We start from the raw sequence: 23,999 nt of genomic DNA on the forward strand, positions 1-23,999 counted from the left end.
TTACATATCCCGTTTTCGATATAAATGATTTATGGCCCTCGTGAAAATCACCGGAGTTTACTTGTTTGATGGTTGCGGGGCAAATATACTTTATACCAACCGAAGCTTCTGAGCGTATATGAATGTCCTCCAGGTCTTTGCAAATAATTAATGTGGAATTTTAGGGTGTACTTCTATTTGTTCGGAGTAATTTATTCTTATTTAGTTTTTTGTGTATTTATTCAAAGTACCCATTATACATCTTCATACAGCGCAGATTAGAGGGAGAGAGAGAGAGAGAGTATGAGATTTTAAACACTAGTTAACATCGATCATTTCAAAATTATGTAATATAGCGTACCAGTTTTATTATTTTCATTATTAATATCTAAACAAGCAATATTATAGCATAGTGCATAAAAAAATAATACTTCAAACCTAAAGCTATAAAAATGCATAGTAATCTCCAAGAATTTAAACGAACGGAAGGGGACGGTGTTGGAAAAGAGAGAGAGAGAGAGAGAGAGAGAGAGAGAGAGAGAGAGAGAGAGAGAGCTAAGCAATTTGGAAAGACCGTCATTATCGGAGAATTTAGGTAATTGGCACAAAAAGGCGTCGCTTCCTCTTGTCAGCATATTTCCTATTTTGAGATTTAATCTCGCGGAGTGATGTCTTGCGTAAAAAGACGCTCTGATTAAATTAAAGAGCTCCCTGTGTAAACGAGTGTTCGTTAACTTTTCAAATAATTAATAACGCATTTCCTCTCTTTCATAATTCCTTAAAGATGAAGAGGTAAATACTGCCCTGAAATGGAAGACTGCAGTACCTGCTAAAATACAAAAATGGTAGACACTCCCTTGCCTTACTACTGATTTTGCAGATACTGCAAATGGGACCCCCTAAATGCTCGTGGAAAGCACTGATGAATCATTCTGAAACTGCAGTAACTTGTGTATTCGTGTTCCACGAGCCCAATAGGTGGCATAACTCACTTTCGGAAATTCTGCGGAAACTGCAGTTTTCCATTTTAGGGCAGAATACATTTAGGTAGGAGGGTATTTTTATTGTAAGCATAACAGCCTTCAGTGGTAGGGTGATAAGCAGATTTTGTTGAAGACAACTTCCTTTACATCTCTTGAATGAAGACTGTTTATTAGCGGATGGAGAGTGAGATGTCTCTTAATTTATTATTAAAAAGAATCGGATCAGAAATGAAACGCCTTTCCGTTCAGTTATCGATTCGTATATCAGCATTCCTTAGATGTTTCCGTCAGAGGCTAAAGTTATTTATCCTGGTGAAGGAAAATTACCTCCCTATCAACCTTATTAAAACCAAATGGTCATAAATAAACCGAGTCCTTAAAGTACTTGTAACAGCAGTTGTTCCAGATTGTCTAAGAATGCCGACATGATTGCCCTCTATAGATTTTAGTGTTGTTTTGGTATGTTTTCATTACAATTCAAATATTATGCTTCATTTAGCTCTTTTCCTTCCTTTCCTCAATTCGTGCCACTTACGAACAAATAAAAGAGGGAGAGAAGGGAGCGATAAAGAGCATTTCCTTCGTAATCAATGCATAAGCGAAGCTGTTATCAAGTTGAATAAAAAAAATTTTAATATCTGAAACTCGCTTAAAAAAAATTTGTACATCAAATGTATTGTGTGTCAATACACCCTTTTCATTTCCTGGTGGCAAATTTTTAATGGTTCAAGCACAATTGCCTTGACTCACATCTTACAGACATTGTTAATTTGTATACAAATACAGTTATTTTCCATTTACTGATGTGTCACATGAATAAAAGCTTGGCCACTAGATTGGGTTAACTGAAAAATAAGATCTGGCTACGAAAAGGAACAACTATTTAAACTCTTCGAAAGTTCGACAACATACCGTGGCAGCCACAAACTTTGGAAGATAAAGTTTTAAACTGGCTTCCTCTGAATGGTATCGCTGTTTATTTCCACGCCTGAAAATACCAAGACTTATTTTAGGCTGGTCCGCTGGTATGATCGCTAGTGTCGTGACATGCATCTCAGATGTCGCGAGTTCGCGCCTCCCCCAGGGCGATGAAAAATCACTGGCTCTGTATCATGATCAGCTACTGCCGCAGTGTGGGGTCTGCGGTGGGAGGCTGAAACCAGCGTTCTTTGAAAGCTTGAATTTCAAGTCAGTGGCCCCTTGGGTGTGCTTTTCCCATGTGAGTAGCTTTCATCTACCGAAATAATAATAATAATAATAATAATAATAATAATAATAATAATAATAATAATAATAACATCTACAAAGGTTTTTTTCAAAGTGTCTTTCGCTCCCAATATCTTCTTGTTCATTAAGAACAAATTTTTCATAGTTCTGAATTTTACGGAGCATTTCATTCTTATTCCTAATGTAAACGAGTTCTTAGCAATACCGGAAAGAGATCACCGTGAAACAGCTTCAACAAAGACTGAATAAATCCCATTCTGAATTACAAATTATTTGTCACGAATATGTGAACAAAAAGAACCATATAAATCATTTTCTTTTGCTGTACAGCGAATTCTCTCTCTCTCTCTCTCTCTCTCTCTCTCTCTCTCTCTCTCTCTCTCTCTCTCTCTCTCTCTCTCTCTCTCTCTCCTTCCAGCCATCACGAAATATACCCTGAACATTTTCTTCTCGCTCAAAATCTCCTATTCAACCCTAATCCTTTTAATGTCTTTCTGTCAAATGTGTCTCTTAAATTCTTGTCTATAGAAAGTCTATATCTTCATTGACCCTCCATTTCCTTCATCAGCCAATAATTCAATGTCTCTGAGATCTCTTTCCGGAGAATACTTCAGCTGAATTGTAAAAGATGCAGAACTTTCACAATATTATATTTTTGCCTCTTTCTTACCAGAGTTTCAGCTCTGTAGGTTATTCGTTATCATACTTATTATTATTATTATTATTATTATTATTATTATTATTATTATTATTATTATTATTATTATCAACAAATAAAATCGGATGATGAATACCAAATATCTTGCAGAGGGATACATAAAAATCCCTCGCTAAAAAGTGTGAAAAATGGTTCGGTATTCGTCCCTATATTGACAGCAATATTGGTATGATACTGCCAGTAATACAGTATAGGTATATATTTTAGGTTCATCTCAAGTCTATGTGATAACGCAACTTCTCTAAGTGTTTGTCTCTCTCTTTTTCACATGTCACTTTTGCACACCTTTTTTCTTGGAAAGTTTCTACGGAAATTAGGATACTCTTTATCTTGTCACAACTATTATTATTATTATTATTATTATTATTATTATTATTAATATTATTATTATTATTATTATTATTATTATTGTTATTATTATTATTATTATTATTATTATTATTATTATTATTATTATTATTATTATTATTTAACATCTGCATTTGGATAAAGCGTGGATCAAATATTCAGATCAGTTAAAAGAAATTTTAATGCTAAATTATGTAAATCAAAACAATTACCAAGTACTTAAAATTAAGTTTTAAAACGAATCATTATTTTTAAAAAGCGATTTTTAACCAAACATTGAGTGATAATTAAAAAACATATAATTAAAAGTAAGGCATAAGTTTACAAGTATGAATTCCTGATAACCAATAAGAAAGTAAGGGGTTTTTTATGACAGGGAAATTTTACGTAAAAAAGAAATACCTTAAAATGCACACCAAAGAGATTTGAAGCTTTCATAATTTTTTTCGGTCCATGTTTTATGTTTAAGCTTCATTCAGCATATGCGATCGATTGTTGTTTATGCAGCAATACCCCCATTTAAATCAGTTGTTAATGAAAAATATAACTTGATAACAACCCACAGGAGATTTTAATGAAATTTCCCGAGAAGGAAACCCCCCCCGCGCCGCCAAAAAGGCACAAAACTATTCGAACTATAAGAAGTTTGACAATTCACCCCGGCACCTGTAAACTTGGAAGTCGAAGTTTTAAAATGGCTCTTGTGAGCAAGAGCTGTTTGTTCACGCACGCGATAAAGTCTGAAATTTTTAGTTTCGTCCATAAAGGCTTCTTCTCTCCTTTTTAAGGTGCCTCTCGTGCGAAATTTTCATTATTTTTTTTTTTTAATTATTGTTTTATTTTCTTTTTTTCTAATTTTGAGCTCAAGCAAGAGGCGCTCATTTTATTTCTTTTTAATGTGTTTTTTTTTTTTTTTTTTTTTTTGAGCTCAAGCAAGAATGTGTATAGACTTTCAACAGCTTTTGCAGGATTTTGAGTCAAGTTTTGGAAACTTCATCACGGAGATTTTTTCAGCCTTCAATACATCTAGCCATTGTTCAAAGCGAGCTTATTTATTATTTTTTTTTTTATCAACAATTTTTCTTCGCTGTCTGGTTATCACTTGTATGATCATTCCTACACTAGAAAAATTTTTCATATATTCCAGTAATAACTTCATTGCCATTCTTAATTGTAAAATTACCAAAACACCACATAGAACTAGCCAATTAAAATAATAAAGATGTAATTTATTTATAAATAACATTTTTGACGACTTTCCTTATATTTTTCTTTTTTCAGTAAGGAGAGGAAATATCAACCAGGATGTCACAGTTGCATTCACAGAGGTCTGCAACTTTACCAGCTTATGAGACGGAACGGAGGATTGTATCTTCATTAGCACAGGTCTTAAAAAAGTAAGTAGAAGATGACTTCTTTATTAGCACTGACCTTGTGAGAGTGATGGAAGACTCCAGCTTCATTAGCATTGGTCTTGCAAGGGTGATGGAAGACTTCATTAGAAAGTATGTCATCAAGAGTTGGTGTTCTCTTCAAGGTAATCCTTACACCACTTGGTTAAAATCATTCACAAGATATCCATACGATATTACCTCTCTCTCTCTCTCTCTCTCTCTCTCTCTCTCTCTCTCTCTCTCTCTCTCTCTCTGTGTGTGTGTGTGTGTGTGGGTTTGTATGTGGGCACAAAGTGTAGCGGTTAACTGGAACATGTTGAGAAAATTATTGTTTTTATTCTATTGTTAAGGGCCGCAGCTGGGAGAGAGAGAGAGAGAGAGAGAGAGAGAGAGAGAGAGAGAGAGAGAGAGAGAGAGAGAGAGAGAGAGAGATAAAAGAATGCTACCCATAAGTGTCAATAAGTCCGTTAGGAAGTATACCATCAGAAGTTGTTGTTCTCTTCAAGGTAATCCTCACGTCACCTGGTTAAAATCATTCACAAGATATCCATACGATATTCTCTCTCTCTCTGTCTCTCTCTATCTCTCTCTCTCTCTCTCTCTCCATCATAATATATCACAGACACTTTGTCACAGCTGCTGCGTCCTCTTCACCCCATCCCTCTCTCTCTCTTTCTCTCTCTCTGTCTCTCCCATCACCCCTCCCCCCATCGTTTCCTCCCTCCCTCCCCACCCCCTCTCTCTTTACCCTATCCCATCCTCCTCTCATCACCCCTCACCTCATCCCCTCCCCATCCCTTTCTCCTCCCTTCCCCATCCTTTCCTCCCTCCCTCCCCACCCCCTTTCTCTTCCATCACCCCTTCCTTCATCCTTTCTCCCCATCCCTTCTTCCCCCTTCCCCACCCCATTTCTCTTTACCCCATCACCCCTCCCCTCATCCTCCCCCCACTCCCCATCCCTTTCTCCCCACTTTCGTCGCCTTGTGTCGAAATATGTCCCTAAATTCTTTTCTACGAAAAACTTCATTTTCACATCGGCTTTGCCTCCCCTCCATCCTCCAATACGACGCTTTGCAGATTTCCGATATTTTGTTGAGAAGGAAAATTTCAGCTGATTTTGGAAAAGTAGCTGACTTTGAGAATTGCCTCTTATGCCTTGTTACATTGGTGGTGTGAGGTATTCAGTTAAAGGGTCGTGTATTTTTTATTAATGATACAGCACGTGATTATATAGAGCGCTTAAGAAAAATGTTGTTCAGCACAGGACCTTTATTAGTAAAGAAACATGCAAGTTCTAATAGATTACAAAGATACAGATACACACATACGTGCAATATACACACACACACACACACTATATATATATATATATATATATATATATATATATATATATATATATGTGTGTGTGTGTATATATATATATATATATATATATATATATATATATATATATATATATATATATATATATATATATATATATATATCAATGATTAAAGTTCTCCCATAATAAAGTAGTCGTACTGGCATATATATTTTTTACTAAAAAGAGAACTCACCTGCTCATTCTCATAATGAATTACATAATGGAAGCTATTGGAATGCGATTTAATACGGAGGCCAGCGGCCGTGACTATTCAGAAACAGCTGTACAGTTGAAATCCTGTATAACACAGCCTTCAAATCCCAGAATTAATTGACAGACGGAAACTTGGCAAGAAACATTTTGATAGGATTTGAAGGATTTCCCCCCTGAATGCTACAAAGTAACTATGGTACATCCTGTTAAAAATACTGTTTTTTAAATAAAGAACAACTTATCGTCTTTTATCTCTCTCTCTCTCTCTCTCTCTCTCTCTCTCTCTCTCTCTCTCTCTCTCTCTCTCTCTCTCTCTCTCGTTGATTATTTCATGCCGTTTTTGTTTATCTACTGCTGTACGGACTTTCGAATTTCATTTCGTGATCATGCCCTCTCTCTCTCTCTCTCTCTCTCTCTCTCTCTCTCTCTCTCTCTCTCTCTCTCTCTCTCTCTCTCGTCCGTGAATTCAAAACTTATTTTCCTGGGGACAAACCTTTACCAAAACCCGATTTAATATCCTTTGCCTCAGTGGATCTGAGTGAATCACTCCACCTCTCCTCGAAACCTTTCAGAGATTTTGCTGACATTGGGAGTATTAGAGCCCCATGCACGATTGGCTTCTAATGAGGCCATGAGGAGGGTAATGCAATAATAATGCAGCACTAAGAGGGTATTTGCCTGGGCTTTAGCATAATAATAGATTAAATGAGACACGATAAAGAGGCAGACTTACTTGGCTTCATGAAATTGTTTGGGTCTGGTTTGCATAATTCTCAAATTTTTATACATGTTTTTATTACGCCTTCTATTTTTACTGACGCACGCTTGAAATTAAATACTTTTATAAGAAAAAAGTGACATATAGCTAGAAGATTTACTTCTGTCTTTATTGTTCCGGTATACAAAAAGTAATTGTATAAACTTGCAGACGAAACTTTCAGTAATTTGCAAGAATTTTAACCGAAAAACAGTTATATCACCAATGTGTGATTAGGTTAGAACTCATCATCCTAAGAAAAATGTTTAAATCTACGTAGTAAATATGTATGTATGTATATATATATATATATATATATATATATATATATATATATATATATATATATATATATATATATGTATATATATATATATTATATATATATATATATATACACATAATATATATACTGTATATATAAAATGTATATATACATATGTATGTGTGTGCATGTATGTGAGTGTGTGTGAGTTCCCTGCATGCATGAGTGTGTGTATGCACGTGTAAAAACCACGCACCAACTACGGCAATGGAATAGTCAAAGCAAGACTTCAAGTACTCTCGTATCGGAGGGGTTCCATTGACTTGCATATCACGTACTAAAGGGAGAGAGTTCCCCCTCCCCCTCCTCCATCCCCTGCCCCCCTTTCGCCTCCCCCTCTTATTCTCATATTGAATTCCATTGGGATGGAAGCTATTGGGAAACAACTTGGTATAAAGGTCACCGCCGGGGGAATTTCCCGAAATCGAACTCCTGTTTGGAGCCTATATAACAGAACTCCCAAAGGCTGAGGGTAATATTAATGATAATAAGAGACTGGAATTTTTTGTGGTGGGGGGGGGCGGAGTTCGTTTGGTGAGATTCGTGAAGAATGAAGAGACAAAAAGAGATATATAATTAGCTACTGATTGGTAGCATTCCCCTAAGAGATAATGAACTTTATCATTACTTCTCAACGACTGTACATAATCTCTAATTACCAAGCAAGAGGCAGATGATATATATATATATATATATATATATATATATATATATATATATATATATATGTGTGTGTGTGTGTGCATATATATATATATATATATATATATATATATATATATATATATATATATATATATATATATATATATATATATATAGCTAGCAAGTGGCTGGTATTATCCCCTATGAGATAATTTCTGTTTTCTATTAATTGCTTCTCAAAGCTTATGTATAAAGAGATTCTTATTACCCAGCATGATTGCTATTATGTTCTTGGGTTAGGTTTGGCTCATGATTGATGTAATGTCTTCCTTCTGGTCGGAATTGCACGACTGAATATCAGGAAAACTGCTTACCACTCATTCAAAGCCTTTACACTCTCCGTGAACTGTTCTTGGGGAGATTTAAGCACAGAGGAAAGTGTGAAAAGTAACGCTCTTCAAGTAGATTGAGGGAATTAAAAAAAACTACGCCATAAAGATTGCTGGGAAATAACGAAGTTTTCCCCAGAAGGGAACAAAATAATGACTGGCGTTACTAGGTTCTGGACACTAGTAATATGCCAAGGAAATTAATATCTTTTAGTAATGTAAAATAATCAGCTAAGAGTCTGTTAGATTCTGTAGAATTGTTAATCTCAGTTTTCAAAATTTCGAAAACATATGTTTGAATTAAATTTGAATTTAGCAAAATTGTTAAAAAACAGTGTAACGTAGATTTAATGTTTTTTTTTTTAAATAACAGCCCAAGTCGGATGTGAAAATAACAGAGGTTATGCTGATAATGAGAGGGGGAAGTGGCAATTATGCACTAATATGCACCAAAACATTTTTACATACACGGAACAAAGTAGAATATGAATTAGTGGAGAACATTAATGATTTCTAAAAGAACGAATATTCTCTTAGATAATTAAACACCTTCCCTACTCATGAAATTATTAATAATTAAACACTTCTCTATTCATGAAATTATTAATAATATGGTTCACATTTTTCTTGAAGACATCACTGAAGAATTCAGATCCTTAGCTGAATTGTAACAGAGTATCTGTTAACTCATCAAAAATAATTAATTGCTTCAAATATCCAACTTCATTAACGATTTATTTTTCCTAAAAGCACGATAGAAATTCTCTTCGAAAGAATGATTTAATTAATCTAGCGTTTTCTTGAATGATAACCGCGTTCAAGAGAAATTTTAATCTTCCTTGATCACATTGCTGTTATTGCCAGTGATTTAATCGCGCACACACACACACACACACACACACACACACACACATATATATATATATATATATATATATATATATATATATATATATATATATATATATATATAAACTGACGAGCCTTCTGAATAAAGTATTACCTTGTCAATTTACAATCATTCATACTATTGGAATGAATGAAGTTGTTCTTTGTTGATGAATACCATCAGTGAAGGTGAGCCAGTATGAGGAAATGACAAGTAATAAATGCGCCGAAGGTTCTTCGGCGCAGTCGAGTTTTCTGTACAGCGTATAGTCATGGCCACCGAAAATAGATCTATCTTTCGGTGGTCTCGGTATAATGCTGTATGAGCCGCGGCTCATGAAACTTTAACCACGGCCCGGTGGTGGCATGTCCTATATCGGTGCCAGACGCACGATTATGGCTAACTTTAACCTTAAAAAAAATAAAAACTACTGAGGCTAGAGAGCTGCAATTTGGTAGGTTTGATGATTGGATGGTGGGTGATCAACATACCAAGTTGCAGCCCTCTAGCCTCAGTAGATTTTAAGATCTGAAGCGGGCAGTAAAAGTGTGAACGGACGGACAAAGCCGGCACAATAGTTTTCTTTAACAGAAAGCTAAAATGAAGTAGCAGGATTTCAATAACAACTTTTAAGAAATATTTATGAAAAAAAAATGACCTTAGGAAATGCGATAACGGAAAGACAGTTAATGGTTTGGGTCCTCAAGAAAGTATATTTCACGTAATTATGCATCATTGTAAAATGTTATTACATATTCGCTAAACTTCAGTTTGCTTAATCCACAAGACGCAATATATTACAACATTTTCGTCCCCAGAGTTCGACTTTCTGGCATCATAAGTCTTGGAAGCCTTAGAGCGGTTTTATTGGAATTTAGACAAAATAAAGACTTAGAGGAGTGCCTTTGAGAAAGGAGGGAGACAGAAAATAATGATATAAAAGGATAATGAGTGCAAAAATGAAAAATATGAGTAGAGGCTTAAGGTAGGAAAGAGATCATGACATTCTGATATATTTCCGATAAGGTTTAGGCTGTCCCTTCATTACTTGTATTTCCCCTGGTATTTATCATCAATATATCCTCTCAATTTATTTTTTGCATATTCAGTATTTAGAAGCTAACAAATTATTCTCGCAATTGATTATAATAACTTGTAATCAACTGTAATCCATACTATGCCTATCTCTCTCTCTCTCTCTCTCTCTCTCTCTCTCTCTCTCTCACACACACACACACACACACACACACACACATATATATATATATATATATATATATATATATATATATATATATATATATATATATATATATATATATATATATATATTAATGTTTGCTCTCTATTTATTTTTGCATGTTTAATATTTAAAAGTTACCAAATCATTCTCCCAGTTGGTTCCAATAAAAAGATAAAATCCATGCTATGCATCTCTCTCTCTCTCTCTCTCTCTCTCTCTCTCTCTCTCTCACCGATTACATTTCGTCACATATATTGTATCCGGTTCCCTCCCTCCCCCCAAATCATTCCATATTCTCATGCACTGGGTTGTGTCAAATAAGTTTTCTAAACCCTTTCTAGAAAAAAGTTTGCTTCCAAATAGACTTTTCTTTCCTTTAGCATATCCATCCAGTAAGATATCTCCCAGACTTCCAATATTCCGTCGTCAAGCAACTTCCAAAATGCAGAGAGATATATGGCTGACTTCCAAAATTCTTTCTTTGGGTTTTCTCAGTCATTTGTTTATTATCGTGCACTTCGGTACACTCACTGTATAGGAATTACGAATTCAGCTAAGAGAATTATCATTTAATCCCCTCAAAAAACAAAGAGACTTATTTATTTTCTCCAGGTATTATTTTAGAAAAATGCTTTCGCTGGATAATATTCCAAAAAATGAATTAAGTTTTTATAACAAATGTTCTTAAGAAAAGATATTTTCCTCATCATTTCTTGAAGGTCAAAAAGTCACTTGTGAATTCGATGCCTATTGATATCAAAATGGAGCTGAATTTCCACTTTAATTAATCTTTAATAGAACCATCAACAATCTACGCTAAAGCCCAACTCCCCCTAAAAAAACACAACGTGGATGTTAATTTTAAGCTGAGAGCAGAAAATATTGACATAGCCACCCATCTCTTATTTACTAAGCTACAAAAAGCAAAATTTTCATTACAAGAACACAAGTACTCTCGCATCCGCGACGTCCACAATTGGTATGCATATCGCTCGCTAGGAGAGAGAGAGAGAGAGAGAGAGAGAGAGAGAGAGAGAGAGAGAGAGAGAGAAAACATCTCCCCCCCCACTCATTCTCATATTGAATTCCACTGGGACGGAAGCTATTGGAAAACAACTTGGTATGAAGGTCACAGACGGGGGAATATCGAGAAATCGGACTTCGCTTCGAAGCCTATGTGACGAGACTCGGAAGAATAATAAAGAGACAGAAATTGTGGCGGAAACCATTTGAAAAGATACTTGGAGCGAGGAAGAGGAGGAGGAGGAGCAGATCGATAAGTATTGTGTCTGGTACTGGCTGGAATCACTTCCGTGCCTTCGGAGTGACTGGCATGCTTTGCGTTAGCACCGCCTTTAAACAGTGCTAAACTATTGATAAAAAATGTTTTTACCTTCTGAAGGACCGGTATGCATATGCTTTTGAATTTCAGCTGCCTGTACATAGTACTCAACCATTTAATGAAAAGTTTGATAATAGAGAGAGAGAGGGAGAGGGAGAGAGAGGAGCCCATGAAAAAGTTCGTATATATTAATACATAAAGATTGAGTAATGATATTGCGATTTCAGATGAATTCGAGCTAAATATGGAAGTATGTATAAAAAACAAGACATTTGCTTGTAAAATAATATCATTTATTTATTAAAAATGATTTTTTCTTTTTCGTTATTAGACCATATGAAGATGAATTCTATATAATTTATATAAGTGAGGTCATACCTGAATCGACATTTTAATAATTATTTTAAACATAAACTGCTATAATTCAACTTCAGCAAGCACACGCAAACTCTTCAGCAGTGATACCAAATCTTTTTATAAAGCGCCAGTTAATGAAAATAAATAATTTTATATTTTTTTAAGTCAAATCGAGCTTGGATAGCTCTCTCTCTCTCTCTCTCTTAGATATTTTGGTTTTATTATTGTCGATGTGTTCACGATAGTTTTATATTTACAAACAGTTAAAACTTGACGTGTACAACGTACTAAGAACTCTAATTTTCACATTACGTGAAAATCTATTATATCTCCAATTACTGACCCCCAAAATCATGTGAATTAGAGTTTCTTGTTCCTTCTACCATTTACCATCCAACAGACGAACCAATTTTCCGAAAAAGGGCAATTCTTTCGGTCTCAAAGAGGCTCATAATCCCCATAAAAGGGTCACAGTACTGTCCTAAGGGGATGCCTCTAAGAATTGCAATTGCTCCAGAGAGGAAAACAAATTGCTATGGCCTTTTATTAGGGGACATTCGGATACAAATTCAGGTCCTTAGTATCTTCAGATGCTCCCTGGCCATATGGACTGGGATGTGGTCTTATCTACTAATGTTAAGGGTTATAGGATTTGGAAGGATGTTTTATTGTCTTGTATTAGAAAAGGATAGAGTAAGTGTCCTACATTTAATATTTTCGTGCTATTTATAGATTTTTGATGATTGTAATTAGTTAGAAGGAAATATTGTATTTCGATAGAAGGCTTTGAAGAGCAATTGAGAAAATTATATCATGAATAAGTTCTCAATTTATATAATTTGTATTAATATATAACAATTACTTTATATATTAACCAAGGAAAACCTTGATAGGTAGAGAGTTAAATGCATGAAAAACTAATTAAATTTAATTATATATATATATATATATATATATATATATATATATATGTATGTATTTATATATATATATATATATATATATATATATATATATATATATATATATATATATATATATATATATATATATATATATATATATATATATATATATATATATATATATATATATATATATATATATATATATATAGCGCACATATATATATAGCGCATTATGTGTGCCGCTTCTGTTAGTATACGTAAAAGTAAATGTAGACGATAATGCAAAGCAAGAATTATGAACATTCTAAATATGAATATACTGTAATATCACATAATACGTTATTAAACGTCTCCGTAGAAGCTCTCCTTCCAAAAATATGCATAAATGCACGCAGGTAAATGAACACTGAATCATACTATATTCCGGAAGTTAACTGAGTAATAATAACCGTATAAACAATGTAACGCTGAATAACGGGACAAGAGAAATGAATCATGCACAGTCATTAATTTCTGGAGTTTTGTATCTTAGTCTTGAATTATGAATGAGAATTCAAGCACAGAAGTAAAAGCAGTGACTTCATAACCGTTGCGAACCTTGCTGTTGAAAGCCGCCTTTATTATGGAATGGTAGCCGCTCTAATCATTATTTTATTCCTCAAATAATTAATACTTTGAGTTATTTTTTAGCGTATTTTATTCCTTGGTCGTTGTAGTCTTTTATGGACTTTGGGTTTTTTATCTTTAAGCTTATGCCTATAGATAAGCAGTGGGTGGAAAATTCATAAAATATATGGCAAATATATTAAGTAATTTCAATGCATACTGACAAGCTAGCTCATAAACACACACGTTTATGAATATGAATATAAATATACTTATCTTTATATCAATATTTATTTCTATTTAGTGGGAAATCTACATAATATATTGAAAAAACATTAAATCATTTCAGTGCACACACACACGCGGTCATTTATTTGAATATATATATATATATATATATATATATATATATATATATATATATATATATATATATATATATATATATATATATATATATAGATAGATAGATAGATAGATAGATAGATAGATAGATAGATAGATAGATAGAAGATATAAGAGTTACCTCGCGAAATAAAGCACTTAAGTTCATCAACAGGTGCTTTGGCGGTTATTCATACATCGTCGGGGCAAAATAAAAAAATAACTAAACGTGTACCTAATGAATTTTTTGTTCTTACTGCTTTCTTTTCTCACTTTGTTGTTCCCTGTTTATCCATCCTCCATCCTGCTGAAGTTCTGTATAAGCGTTGCTGCTGTCTTTCGCTTCTGTCTAACGATTTTACCAAAAATAAATATCTTTTTAAAAATAAATCTCTTTTTCATTCATTAATGTTCAAGTTTAATTTACCACAAAACTATTTTCTCTTATTTCCTAAACCTACACAAACTTAGTATTGGCTCCGGAATAATATCGTGAATTCTCACAAAGTTCTCAATGCTATTTTTATTTTTATCTTTAACACTAACCCTTTTTCATCCTTTTGCGATTGGTGATTTTTATCTCCTATTTTGCTCATTTTATATCCGTTTATCGTAACATTTGTTTAAGCTAAATAATGACTGGCTGTAGCTCAAGTCTTTGTTTCATCCTTCAGCTTGTTTTTCCATTCTTTAGTGTATTTTGAATTATTTAGTTGGGAAACCATGGATTTCAAATAATCGAGCCCCTTTCCTAATATATTTAACATTTTAATTTCTCTGTAAATGTCATCGATGCCAGGATCACCATCTCTTTCTGTCATTTATTTTTCCATTTATATAACTAAACCCAATGACTTTTCTATGTCCTCCACAACCAGAAAAATAGATCCAAACTCACCCCCCAAAAAAACCGGTCTTTTTTCCGCAACCATTTTCCAATCTTGCCCCATACACGCTTGCCACCATAACACTGCTGCTGTTAACACATAAATTCCTCTAACCAAAGCATTTTAACTTTCCACGTCCGCACTGTCCCACCGATATCACGAGGACTACAATTTCCCTAGGCCTGTACCTTCTGTACCTTACAGCAACCCCAGACAGTCATCCTCTGTTATTCCCATTGGAATGTCATTCGCACTACCCTTTGGAATTAGTACCTGACGGCGTCAGCTGGTCTTCTCTGGGTATCTGGAGAGTTCGAAGGTCCAGATCTATTTCGATGGGGAGTATGGAACCACCTGCTGGAAAGGAGTAGAATTTACACACACACACACACACACACACACACACACACACACACACACACACACACACATATATATATATATATATATATATATATAATATAATATATATAAATTTCTGACCCACATTGGGATTGAACCCAGGTCTTTCAATTGAATGGGTGCTACCAACTGACCCTACACAAGTCATAAAAGAAATTGGAACCTAAGTAAATAATTATATGACTGAATTAGTTATTCATGTGACTAAACCCAATGAATTATTATGATTAATCGGCCGAAAATGATTTCACCCGGTCAGACTTTTCCACAGCAAAGAATAATCAGAAAACAAAAAAGGAGCTGACAGTCTGCTCTTATTGCAAACGTGTTGCCATTTCAGCGTTCCAGAGGTACTTCATTATTCATCACGCAATGATACGAAATTTCAAAAGGCATTTTTACGCGAGCGATTCAGTACCAATACCCTTTGTTCCTCAAAGCAAGGTGTTTAATGTCTCCGTTGTTACTCGGTTACCCCTCCGTGATGCCACATGACCCGAGCTTCAATATCTCCTTAATTATGCACGCTTTTGAAAAGGAACCTCATTACTTATTCAGGAGCGTTTGCTGGTTTTTATGTTTTCGTTCATTTTTGGACGCCGTTGTAAAGGAGTGTTTACCTTTGTTCTGAGCTCTTTGTTTGTCATGTTCTTTTTGTATGTATGGATGTATGTGTGTATGTATGTATGTATTTATTTATTTATATATGTGTATATATGTTATATATATTTATATATGTTATACTGTATACACACACACACACACACACACACACACATATATATATATATATATATATATATATATGTATATATATATATATATAATCCTATATTATATATAATAATTATATATAATATAGGATTATATATATATATATATATATATATATATATATATATATATATATGTGTGTGTGTGTGTATATACAGTATAACATATATAAATATATATAACATATATACACATATATAAATAAATAAATATATACGAGTATATATTTATATACTCGTATATACATATATGTATGTATTTATGTATATATATATATATATATATATATGTATATATATATATACACTACACATACACATACACACATACATACCTACAGGGAGAGAGAGAGAGAGAGAGAGAGAGAGAGAGAGAGAGAGAGAGAGAGAGAGAGAGAGAGACTCGGACTAATGGTGAACGTGGAAGGTTGGCAAGTTACGAGAGCATTTGTATAGAATATGCAGTTGTGAAATAACAAATAACGACGTTGATGGGATTATAAACTGAGGTTGTCCTGTGATGGAAAAGTATCATCCAGTCATTGGTTTAGCCCTCGTCAACTCTCATAAGGATCAGATCCTGTGGATCACTTGCTCGATAATGGCTCCTAAGACTGACTCGTCAGTGGAATCTGATTTGCATTCTCCCCCCGGTAGATCTATATTCTGAGCTCTACTGATGAGAGTACATTCAAGGCAGTTACTTCAGAGATAAAAGCTCAGACTTACTTCAATTTATGGTATGACAGTATCCCAGATTTGCATGAAAATCCCCGAGCTCTCTAGACCATATCTTACTGATCGTTTAAGCTCTATTAATCTTTGCGAGATGGATCTATCGGTCTCCGCGATGTAAAGGACTTTACAGTTATTGCATGGGATTTTGCAGAAGGGGCCATCAACTTTTTTAATTTAAATGAACGTGAATATATATATATATATATATATATATATATATATATATATATATATATATATATATATATATATATATATATATATATATATATATATATATACACACATTTATATATATACATATATATACACATATATATAGTGAAAATATGGATATGTATGTATTATATATATGTGTGCATATATATATATATATAAATTATATATATATATATATATATATATATATATATATATATATATATATATATATATATATATATATTAAATTTCGCTGCATCTGATCAAAATAAATAACAGATCCATCCTGAAGAACGTAAGTGAAAGCTCCAAATCTTTTCCCTGCATTTTTTTATCCCCTTTCTTTCCTAAAAATCCAGCAAGCTGCTGAGTGCCTCAATCAGTTTCCAGTCTGCAGGATTACAGGTTATTCAATTGGGCGCCGCTAACGGTCCTATTTTACGTACGTTAGCTCTTCCTGCAATGAGATTTGAAAAAAGAGTTGCCCGTGGAATACCAATGACCTTGGTAGCCCAGACACTCGAACGTACAAGAGCATGACGGCAGAGAGATTCTCTGATTTCCCGGGAGAAAATTGACTTAGATGGTTAGGTCTCGAGTTTGGGACTGAGTTGTAAACACATGAGAGCGTATTTATCTTCCCTGGTTTTGTTCGCTTATTCTCTCATATTATTTCGGCAGAAAAGATGGACAAAAGTCTGGATGTAAATGGTCTCGAGTTTGGAACCTAGTTGTAAGCAAATGATAATTTATTTTGCAGGTTTTTGTTTATTTATTCTCTCAGACTTTTTTTTTTTTTTACAGAAAAGAAAGACAAAAGTCTGGACGTAGATGGAGGGTGGTGGAAGGGCTCGAGTTTGGGGCTGAGTTGTAAACGCATAAAGACATATTTATGCCCCATGGTTTGTTTTTTTTGTTTAAATCTCATATTTTTCTGCAGAAAAGAATGACAAAATGCTGGATATAAGGAGTAAAAAGTTTATAATTCACCATACTGCGGACTTTGATGGGTATTTGGGATAAAAAGTTTATAATTCATTATATTGCAGGCTTTGATGGGTATTTGGAATGAAAAGTTTATTATTCATCATACTGCCGGCTCTGATGGGTATTTGGAATAAAAAGTTTATGATTCATCATACTGCAGACTTTGATGGGTATTTGAAATAAAAAGTTTATGATTCATCATACTGCAGACTTTGATGGGTATTTGAAATAAAAAGTTTATGATTCATCATACCGCAGACTTTGATGGGTATTTGGAATAAAAAGTTTGTAATTATCATACTGCAGACTTTGATTGGTATTTGGAACAAAAAGTTTATAATTCATCATTCTGCCGACTTTGATGGGTATTTGCAATAAAAAGTTTATGTTTCATCATTCTGCAGACTTGGATGGGTATTTGCAATAAAAAGTTTATAATTCAACATACTGCGGACTTTGATGGAATAAAAAGTTTATATTTCAGCAAACTGCAGACTTTGATAGAATAAAAAGTTTATCATTCATCATACTGCAGGCTTTGATAGAGTAAAAAGTTTATCATTCATCATACTACAGATTTTGATAGAATAAAAAGTTTATCATTCATCATACTGCAGACTTTGATAGCATAAAAAGTTTATCATTCATCATACTGCAGACTTTGATAGAATAAAAAGTTTATCATTCATCATACTGCAGACTTTGATAGAATAAAAAGTTTATCATTCATCATACTGCAGAATTTGATAGAATAAAAAGTTTATCATTCATCAAACTGCAGACTTTGATAGAATAAAAAGTTTATCATTCATCATACTGCAGACTTTGATAGAATAAAAAAAATTATCATTCATCATACTGCAGACTTTTATAGAATAAAAAGTTTATCATTCATCAAACTGCAGACTTTGATAGAATAAAAAGTTTATCATTCATCATACTGCAGACTTTGATGGGTACTTTAGTATGAAAATTTCCATGGAAAAATTGGAAATTATTCATCTGACACCGGCACATGATGGGGGTAGAAAAATCGATAAGAACAGATGCACATCATTTGAATTTTTCGGAAAGAAATAAGTCCCTTTTTTACCTTCTGGAATGGCCTGGTGATCACCTTCCGAAATTGTCTTTTATTTTCTTTATAAGAAATATATGAATAGATTTCGGATAGGTATGACTCTCTTATTCTGTTCTAGCATTTATTTTATCAGGAAGTTTACGGAAACTAAAAACAAGGAATACTTTTCTTTGACTGAATTGTAACAATGCAGTCGATAGAGTAGCCTGAATTTTATTATGGGATTATAATTCGTACACAAATAATCACATTATCGTAAAGTATATATACTAGATATATTTGTTGGTCTTTAGATACCTAAACACCGAAGGATATAGGAGTATTTATAAAGAGAGAGAGAGAGAGAGAGAGAGAGAGAGAGAGAGAGAGAGAGAGAGCTGTAACATCAGAGGAAATGAAAAAAAAAAAAGCCTTAGAAGACTCTGTGTGTGTAACCTCGTAATTCATCTCAGCCGGCGTAATAAAAGTAACTTTCGCCCGAAATCAACACCGAAACGGTTCTCCGCCCAAGGGAAAAAATAACGGCCGTTTAACTCATATATTCTCCATGTATCTGACACACGACTTGGGACACAAATATATCATTAAATCACGCGGGTAAAACTCGCGCGATAGACACTTCACAACAAACCCATTGTTTGAGGCCAACGTCTAATCTTTTACCTTTGTGTGCTCCGGGCATTTATAGTGTTCGGATGTATTCATTGAAAATATTGGGAATGTGACGAGAAGAAATTGGATTTTAGTATTTATGGGCCGTATATCTTCGGGGCCGGCGCCGGAGTAAGTTTTAGCCCGAGAATTCATCTCGGGATTGGCTTTGTTGGTGGCTGAGTCCAAAAGGCATTCTGAAGGAAATACTGTAGGTGGGTCTCGGGGCCTTCTCGACTGGAAGGGAACTGGTTTGTGTTTACAGATAGACATGACAAGGAAATTGGAAAGACCTGTGAAAAACAACGGTTAGGTTCTGTGATTTTTACTTAAAATTTGGCTTTTTTTTAATCCACTGCTGAAGAAAGTGGACACAAAGACACTATTTTTCACTTTTCATTTAGTCTTATTATTTCCAGTATTGAGACAATGCCTATGCATTCTTCATTCTATCTTCTTTGCCTGTTAAAGTTAACAGATCCTCAACATTTGCTGCATCCAATTTTGTTTCGCACCGTTCACTTAGAATTTTACTGATGACAGAATCTCTCGAGTCAACGACAGTTATATTTCAGAGAATAACGAAGCATTTGTAAAGTAAATTCAGTGAATTTACCAAATTCTTCATGACGAGGAAGGTTGAGTGCTGAAGCAACTTGGTTTATGATGGGCATACGAAAGTTGCGGCTGATACTATTTGATTAGAAAAGCGTTAAAAGATTACTCAAAAACACTCTAGATTCCAAAAACTAAGAATCAAAATAATAGTCGGATATGATTGCATAGTGGCATAGTTCACATTGATGAGCTTGATATCTGAGTAAATCTAAACGTTTTGAACAGTTACATATTAATTTTTTTATTAAACAGCAAAATAAAAAGAACTTAATACGATCTGGTTTCCTTCATATCCAACCCTGGAGCTATGATCAAAATTGTAATTAAGAGAGTTTGTAATTCAGACTAAATTGAAAAATATTACAAAATGTCAAGAAGTCTGCAATAGAAAACCAAAACAAATAGATATCTATAGAATGTCTGTAGAAATATATGATCTGGGAGCCGCAGGCCAAACGGGAACGGCCAAAACAAATCTGGCCATTTGCATTCGAGCATTTTGAATGAAAGTGCGCCCAGCAATTGCATTACATATTAATTATCCATGATTAATGGATGAGACAACATCCGATTCAGAGCTGGACCAGCGCAGTAGGGTCACGAGGAAAAAGGGCATTGATATGGCAGTCAGTTCTGAAATCATTATTTCTCTCTCTCTCTCTCTCTCTCTCTCTCTCTCTCTCTCTCTCTCTCTCTCTCTCTCTCTCTCTCTCTCTCTCTCTCTCTCTGAAGTTCCATGTGAAAGGAGAAAAGTCCAGTTTATATATATATATATATATATATATATATATATATATATATATATATATATAATGTATGTATATATACTTATATATATATTATGTATATATATATATATATATATATATATATATATATATATATATATATATATATATATATATATATATATATATATAATAATTTTTCGTAGCTTATATACCCATGACTTTTTTATATCCTCAAATATCAAGCGAAAAATATCCTTTGTTAATGAATTCACAATAACTCGCAATTAATTTTACTCTCTGTTCCTGACAGGATTCAGCCCTGTAATATTTGGATACAATTTTTATGTGTAGTAAATAAAAATATATAGACAACCAAGAGTGCTCTGTAAAGAACGGAAAAGAGAGAGAGAGAGAGAGAGAGAGAGAGAGAGAGAGAGAGAGAGAGAGAGAGAGAGAGAGACCGTAGCAACTGAAGCTGTTAGGAAAGGTAATTGGCATAAAATGACTGTGCTTTGTTCACTGTTGACGGCAGGCGTAATTCCGGTTAAGACCTAATTTGGCAGAGTAATTCCTAGCATGAAAGGGCAGTGTGCCTTAATCAAATCTTTTCATACATCCGTCTTCTCCCCAATTTTCTCTCCGACGAAAATGTTGCTCAAAGGGAGACGAGAATGGGAAATGGTGAAGAAGATTGAAAGAGTTGTTAAAGGAGTAGTCTAGTTGCCTAAGGAATGGTCTGCATCTGTAGGCTTCATTTTTCCTGTTTTTATGCTGTCTTAATTATAAAAAAAAAAGGGAACGTTCATTTTTCAGTTTCTCACCAGAAACTAAAGAAACATCATGCACATTCTTATATGTAAAAACTAATTATTTTGAATAATACTGTGTGGCCCTCGTTCCACTGCCGCACCTTCGTTTAGCCGCCAAGGTCGGCAGCTATCACGAATCACCTCGCTACCACACGGTACTGTTATTAGAAGCACTTTTTCGTCCGCATGCTGTATCAAAAGTGGATGATATCTTAAACATAATTACGATTACTAACGGCTATTTTGATGATAAAAATATGTTAATTGTAAAACATTTAGTAGATCTGTATTGTCTGGTAATATTTACGAATTTAATTAATGAATCATAAGTTTCTTTTCAAGTCTTATTTGTTGTTAGTTACACCAAAGAGGACGATTGTAAGGTACTTCCCCATTTCCTGTCATCGAAAGAGCAGAGGTATTAAATTTCTTGTCACCTGTGTTTATATGGCATTAAGTAGCCGACCCTTGACTGTTGAGTTGATTAGGTACAGGCAACTCACGTCTTTGTTTATCTGTTTTGCTTGCATTGCTTATTTTATTTGAAGAAAATAGGGAAACGTGTACACAAAATTTATATATATATATATATATATATATATATATATATATATATATATATATATATATATATATATATATATATATATATATATTAGTTTAACCAGACCACTACCACTGAGCTGATTAACAGCTCTCCTAGGGCTGGCGCGAAGGATTAGATTTATTTTACGTGGCCAAGAACCAACTGGTTACCTAGCAACGGGACCTACAGCTTATTGTGGAATCCGAACCACATTATGACGAGAAATGACTTTCTATCACCAGAAATAAATTCCTCTAATTCTTCATTGGCCGGTCGGAGAGTCGAACGCTGGGCCAACAGCGTGCCAGCCGAGAGCTCTACCCACCCCTCCAATGAAGAACTATATATACATAATTATATATATACTTATATATTGGTATGTGTGTATGTATGTATGTATATATATACGAGTATATATATATATATATATATATATATATATATATAGGTATGTATATGTATATATATACATACATACATGCACCAAACTATAAAAAACAAAAGAGAATCTGGCAATCGACAAACCATTCGACCAGCCCCCTGAAACAGACACAAATAAAAGGCGCAGCGCCAACGAAACGCGGTGTAATCCCCGAGTTCTATGTACTGTTCATCACTGGCTGAAAACTGGTTCGCATTCATAACGGTACGGCCCAAATTACGACAGGACTTACAATCATTGTTGATGACGGTACGGAGCACTGAAATACATCGCCGTCGATTCAAAAGGCATCGTTGCCCTTTGATTATTGGAGTGAATTAGAGCTTTGCTCTGTAAATAAAACGCAGGGATATTATCTTTGTTCTATTCTGCACAGAATGGTTAGGACTTAGTCGTGTGAACAATCATATCAGATTTGATTGTAGAATGAGTGTTTAATTTGAAGATAGTTGCGGAGTTTGGAGAAGTGCACTGCACGTAATGTCACTGTGAATTTGCTTGGAAATGGATTAAAGATGATTACATTTTTTTATTGTGGGGGTGGGTGGGCGGTACTTCGGTTTAATAAGATGCAGAATTGTGGATAGATATTGAACAATCTTCAGTTCTGCATTTAAATGCTTCAGAGTTCTTTCGAGAACACAGTACCAACTAAACCTCTTTTTTTCAATTCAGTTGTAATGTTTATTATTATTATTATTATTATTATTATTATTATTATTATTATTATTATTATTATTATATGTGTATATATATGTAAATAATATGTATGTATATATATACATATGTTTACATATATATAAATATATATATATATACATATATACATTTTATATATATACACATATGTACTGTATATATATATACATACATATTATTTACATATATATACACACATATATAATAATAATAATAATAATAATAATAATAATAATAATAATAATAATAATAATAATAATAATACAAACGATCAAAAAGGGCCGATAGCTAAATCTTTGGAATAACGGCTCAAAACTT

The 23,999-nt window shown here is 33.7% G+C and overlaps 1 long non-coding RNA gene across 1 annotated transcript in view; it reads left to right on the plus strand.

The window, feature by feature from the left end:
• Nucleotides 1-23,999, plus strand: part of LOC136826199 (uncharacterized) — a 708,350-nt gene that overhangs the window by 386,074 nt on the left and 298,277 nt on the right. The window contains exon 4 of the long non-coding RNA XR_010849539.1: nucleotides 4,537-4,652. This is a non-coding gene — a long non-coding RNA (uncharacterized lncRNA). The remainder of the gene's footprint in view (nucleotides 1-4,536; nucleotides 4,653-23,999) is intronic.

This window comes from Macrobrachium rosenbergii, chromosome 40 (genome assembly GCF_040412425.1).
Source record: "Macrobrachium rosenbergii isolate ZJJX-2024 chromosome 40, ASM4041242v1, whole genome shotgun sequence".
Classification (NCBI taxonomy): domain Eukaryota; kingdom Metazoa; phylum Arthropoda; class Malacostraca; order Decapoda; family Palaemonidae; genus Macrobrachium; species Macrobrachium rosenbergii.